This window comes from Aegilops tauschii, chromosome 3, assembly GCF_002575655.3.
Source record: "Aegilops tauschii subsp. strangulata cultivar AL8/78 chromosome 3, Aet v6.0, whole genome shotgun sequence".
NCBI classification, from domain to species: Eukaryota; Viridiplantae; Streptophyta; class Magnoliopsida; order Poales; family Poaceae; genus Aegilops; species Aegilops tauschii.
This window is the reverse complement of record NC_053037.3, coordinates 545,925,407-545,931,406: the sequence shown is the minus strand read 5'-3', so window position 1 is coordinate 545,931,406 and position 6,000 is coordinate 545,925,407.

The window sequence follows — 6,000 nt, the reverse complement described above, 5'->3', positions numbered from 1 at the left end:
ATTACGTGCAAAATAATTATTCCTTCACCTGACAGCGGAGACCCACCGGACGGGCCACCGTATTTCGCGAAAAAAAGTTTGCCCCTAGCTGTTGGGACCCACCAGCTACATCTTCGCAAGCAAGGAAGTGCGTCCGGGCAAAAAAAACGATTCGCCCCCCTGACTGCTGGGACCCACCAGCTACATCTTCGCAGGCAAGGAAGTGCCTGACAGTCGGGACCCACCTGGTCGAAGCGTACGTAGCGTTGTCATTCTGGTCGCGAACGTGTACGTACATATATACTTGTGGATGTAGAGGCGCGCACGTGTCGTAGTAGAGGCGCGCACGTAGCATGTACACGTACGTACAACGGCCAGGGTGCAAGAAAGAAAATACGGCCACGTATGTGTACATACATGCGGGGTCTCGAACGCCTACTCGCGCATACGTACGACCAGGGCTCGTGTACATGGCTGGGTCGGAACGAAGAGACAGCGTCGTCGTCGTGTTCATGGGGAGGCAACGGAATGCGTCGTGTTCATGGGGAGGCAACGGAATGCGTCGTGTTCATGGGGAGGGGTGTGGCGTACCGCAAAACAGAGGAAACGGACCTCCTACGGTCGAAACGAGGGTCATGTTGATCGGGAGGAGTGTGGCGTACTGCAAAACGGAGGAAACGGACCTCCTACGGTCGAAACGGGGGTCCTGTTGATCGGGAGGGGTGTGGTGTGCCGCAAAACGGAGGAAACGGACCTCCTACGGTCGAAACGGGGGTCCTGTTGATCGGGAGGGGTGTGGCGTACCGCAAAACGAATGAAACGGACCTCCTACGGTCGAAACGGGGGTCCTGTTCATCGGGAGGGGTGTGGCGTACCGCAAAACGGACCAAACGGACCTCCTACGGTCGAAACGGAGGTCCTGTTCATCGGGAGGGGTGTGGCGTACCGCAAAACGGGACTCCACGGGATACTGTTCATCTCCACCGTCGACCTCCTCCAGCCTCCACCGGCTCCTGTTCATCCAGCCTCCACCGCGCTACTCCACCGGCTACTGTTCAACCACCCCTCCACGGGCACCCCTCCATCGTCTACTGTTCATCCAGCCCTCCACACCACGGGGTCCTGTTCAACCACCCCTCCACGGGCACCCCTCCACCGTCTACTGTTCATCCAGCCCTCCACCATACCACGGGGTCCTGTTCATCCAGAGGCAATGCCACCACTCACTGTTCATCCAAACCCCCCCCGCAACGCTCACTGTTCATCCCAGAGGCAGCATCGATCGGCTTCAGTTCGCAGCAGTAGCGAAGGAATCACTCGATAGGGTTCAGTTAACAGCCATCGATCGATCGCTCGGGTTCAGTAATGCGTAGCCTGCAGTGCAATCGCTCGGGTTCAGTTAGAGCCCAACGCCTCGCTCGGGTTCAGTTAGAGCCAACGCCTCGCACATACGCGCGTACGTGTACGAGAGAAACGCGCATCGCTCGGCCCCCGACCTCCCACCATAACCGGGAACTCGCCGAAATTTTCCTCCCCCTCGCTTCTACCACGGTTTTTTCCGTCATGGACGGCCCAAAGAATGTCATGCAGCTGCGTCTCCGGCCCGCCCAGGACGAAAAGCCCATTTTCTGTCATGATTTTTTGTCATAGAAGTAGGAGCCCACCACATCTATGATGATACCGGGTTTTGTCACAATTATCGCCATAGAAGTGTCATATGTATGACAGAAAAAATTCGTTCGGCCCAAAATGTCACAGATGTGTCTTTTTTTTGTAGTGGGATATGTTTCTCGTTTATGGAGGTGACAAAGAGCTCGTCGTAAATGGTTACGTCGCTGCAAGCTTTGACATTGATCCGGATGACTCTAAGTCACAAACCGGATACGTATTTATATTGAATGGTGGAGTTGTCAGTTGGTGCAGTTCCAAGCAAAGCGTCATGGCGGGATCTACGTGTGAAGCGGAGTACATAGCTGCTTCGGAAGCAGCAAATGAAGGAGTCTAGATGAAGGAGTTCATATCCGATCTAGGTGTAATACCTAGTGCATCGGGTCCAATGAAAATCTTTTGTGACAATACTGGAGCAAATGCCTCGGCGAAGGAATCCAAATTTCACAAGAGAACCAAACACATCAAGAGACGCTTCAATTCAATCCGCGATCAAGTCAAGGAGGGAGACATAGAGATTTGCAAAATACATACGGATCTAAATGTTGCAGACCCGTTGACTAAGCCTCTCTCACGAGCAAAACATGATCAGCACCAAGACTCCATGGGTGTTAAAATCATTACTATGTAATCTAGATTATTGACTATAGTGCAAGTGGGAGACTGAAGGAAATATGCCCTAGAGGCAATAATAAAGTTGGTTATTTATATTTCCTTATATCATGATAAATGTTTATTATTCATGCTAGAATTGTATTAACCGGAAACTTAGTACATGTGTGATTACATAGACAAACAGTGTGTCCCTAGTATGCCTCTACTAGACTAACTCGTTAATCAAAGATGGTTAAGTTTGCTGACCATACACATGTGTTGTCATTTGATGAACGGGATCACATCATTAGAGAATGATGTGATGGACAAGACCCATCCATTAGCTTAGCATTATGATCGTTTAGTTTTATTGCTATTGCTTTCTTCATGACTTATACATGTTCCTCTGACTATGAGATTATGCAACTCCTGAGTACCGGAGGAACACTTAGTGTGCTATCAAACATCACAATGTAACTGGGTGATTATAAATATGCTCTACAGGTGTCTCCGAAGGTGTTTGTTGAGTTGGCATAGATCAAGATTAGGATTTGTCACTCCGTGTATCGGAGAGGTATCTCTGGGCCCTCTCGGTAATGCACATCACTATGAGCCTTGCAAGCAATGTGACTAATGAGTTAGCTATGGGATAATGCATTACGGAACGAGTAAAGAGGCTTGCCGGTAATGATATTGAACTAGGTATGAGGATACCGACGATCGAATCTCGGGCAAGTAACATACCGATGACAAAGGGAATAACGTATGTTGTTATGCGGTTTGACCGATAAAGATCTTCGTAGAATATGTAGGAGCCAATATGAGCATCTAGGTTCCGCTATTGGTTATTGACCGGAGATGTGTCTCGGTCATGTCTACATAGTTCTCGAACCCGTAGGGTCCGCACGCTTAACGTTCGATGATGATTTGTATTATGAGTTATGTGATTTGATGACCGAAGTTTGTTCGGAGTCCCGGATGAGATCAAGGACATGACGAGGAGTCTCGAAATGGTCGAGAGGTAAAGATTCATATATTGGAAGGTTATGTTCGAACACTGGAATGGTTTCGGGAAGTATCGGATAAGTTTCGGAGTACCTGGAGGTTACCGGACCCCCCCCCGGGAAGTAATGGGCCTTATTGGGCCATAGGGGGAAGAGGAGAAGGGCCACAAGGGGAGGTCGCGCCCCCCCATGGCAAGTCTGAATTGGACTAGGGAGGGGCGGCGCCCCCCTCTTTCCTTCTCCCTCTCTTCTTCCTTCCCTCTCTCCCCCTCTTGGAAAGGAAGAGGACTCCAACTAGGATTAGGAATCCTAGTTGGACTCCCCTATGGCGCGCGCCCCCCTTGGCCGGCCTCCTCCTCCCCCCTCCTTTATATACGTGGGAGGGGGGCACCCGAAAGACACACCAAGTCTTCTCTTAGCCGTGTGCGGTGCCCCCCTCCACAGTTACACACCTTGGTCATATCGTTGTAGTGCTTAGGCGAAGCCCTGTGCCGGTAACTTCATCATCACCGTCCCCACACAGTCGTGCTGACGGAACTCTCCCTCGTCCTCAACTGGATCAAGAGCTCGAGGGACGTCATCGTGCTGAACGTGTGCTGAACACGGAGGTGCCGTACGTTCGGTACTTGGATCGGTTGGATCGTGAAGGCGTTCGACTACATCAACCGCGTTACTAAACGCTTCCGCTTTCGGTCTACGAGGGTATGTGGACACACTCTCCCCGCTCGTTGCTATGCTTCTCCTAGATAGATCTTGCGTGATCATAGGAAATTTTTTGAAATACTACATTCCCCAACACCTCGTGGCCCTCGGGGAGCAGCCCCCACTCGTCGAAGTGCGGCGTCTTCATGGCGAAGGCTCCCCCTGCGGGTGATCGTAAAGAGGGAAGCCGTCCGGAGGGAGCCCGGCGGGTTCTTCGCCGGTCAGGAGGCGGAGCACTTCGCGCAGGGTGCCGGAAGGAAGAGAGGGCCGCTGGAGCCTCATGTCGTCCGCGGGGCCGGTGAAAACCCACATCGGGTGGGAATGGCACTGAAGCGGGGCGATACGTCGCCGGGTGAACTCCCTCACCCCCATCGCCATCGTTACCCCCGCCTTCTTCAAATTGGACTAGCCATGACTCGGGCGAGCCGCGGGTCGACCAGCTTTGTGTGCCCCACCACCCGGAACTCGGCTTCGCAGGGGTGCAGGGGAGCAGAAGCAGGAGGCTGCGCGCGATGACATCCACGTACACCCACTGCTTCCGGAATCCCCTCGCATCCAGGCGGAGCATGGAGTCGGTGCCGGAGTCTACGGTTGCCGCCACCACCTGAAGTGACACGCACCCCGAGCGTTGCTCGCCGTCGACCAATTGGAGCGAGAAGAAGTGGTGAAGCAAGGCCACGGATGGGGCAATGCCCACGAAGGCCTCACACGGGAATGCAAAAGCGGAGAGGAGGACGATGGATCCGGGATCCAGATGCAGCGCGCGGATTTGATAGTGTGAGAGCACATCATTGAAGAAATCAAAGAAAGGAGGCAGCAGGCCGGCGAAAAGGGCGTGGAGACGAAGAGGGATCTCGGTGGCCTCCATGTCAACCAAAGCCCGGGAGGCGGGCCAGATTTCTGTTGCCTTCCACTCGTTGGAATCAGCGTCAATGGCGTGCCGAACCTTATCTAGTGCCTCCTGATTGATCACCGTGGATGGGTCTAGCACTAGTTCTGGCCCCGGCATGGGCTCCGCGGCCGTGGGGGTCTTGCCCATCCTCTTCCTGGGAGCCATGGCAGCAAGGTGGATTGGAGCTGTCACCAAATCTGGCAAAGAGGGCGCAAGTCCGCGATGGAAGAGGAGAAGCAGAAGGCAAGCGAATAGCGGGGCAATGATGGCTTGGGGTGTGCGCCAGGAAGTTGTCAAGTCCGAGCAGTTGCCGAGGTGGCGTGGGGAAGCGGAGGCGCCCACGTCTCATCAAGCGCCACGCGTCGGCCTGTCCCGCAGGCGATTGGGGCCCCGACGCTTCGCCCCTGCCCTTTGGCTTCGCCTCGAAGCCAAGTCCGAGCGCGCCTTGGGCCCGGGGGCTACTGTCGGCGTTCTGGGAAGCAGGGTACCCGGACTTGCCTGCCTGCGGCCCACGGCGTGGCTCCTTCGACGTCCTGATACAGCCCGCCTTAAAGACTATCAAGACAAGACCCTCGCGAGGGGCCAAGCCTCATGAGGTGGACGACGCCAAGACCTCCCGAGGGAGCGGCCTCCCCAGGTTGCCTCCTAAGGAGTGGAGATTTCTATGCAGGTACCCAACCTCCTGAGGTTGCGATGATGCAAACCACGACGACCAAGGTAGGCGAACGCCAGCGGGCGCAGAGGAGGCAGTTTCCTCTTTGGTGCTAAGGAAGCAAGCGCAGGCGCAGGTTCCCGAGGAATCTGGCAAAGGTTTCCATTCCAGTGCAACGAGACCAAGACCACGAACACGGCAGGACGGATGTCATCGCCAGACCCACCACCGTGTCACGACCAGAAGCTTTGCAGGCGAAGACTACCTTTCGTCAAGATAAGATGTACTACTTGTCCCCTTTCAAATTGGCCACTTTGGAATCCCTTCCCGCCTACGTTCGGGGGAAGAGGACCGAGGCCACTATAAGTATAGGTTAGCCACCACCATAGCGGGGGATCAGACCCTTTCCACCCACACCAGAGCAGCCCTCGTGAGGTTATTCATCCCTTGTACTAGTTCATCCTCAGCCCCTCGCGAGGCCAATCCACCACAAAGCAGGAGTAGAGTAT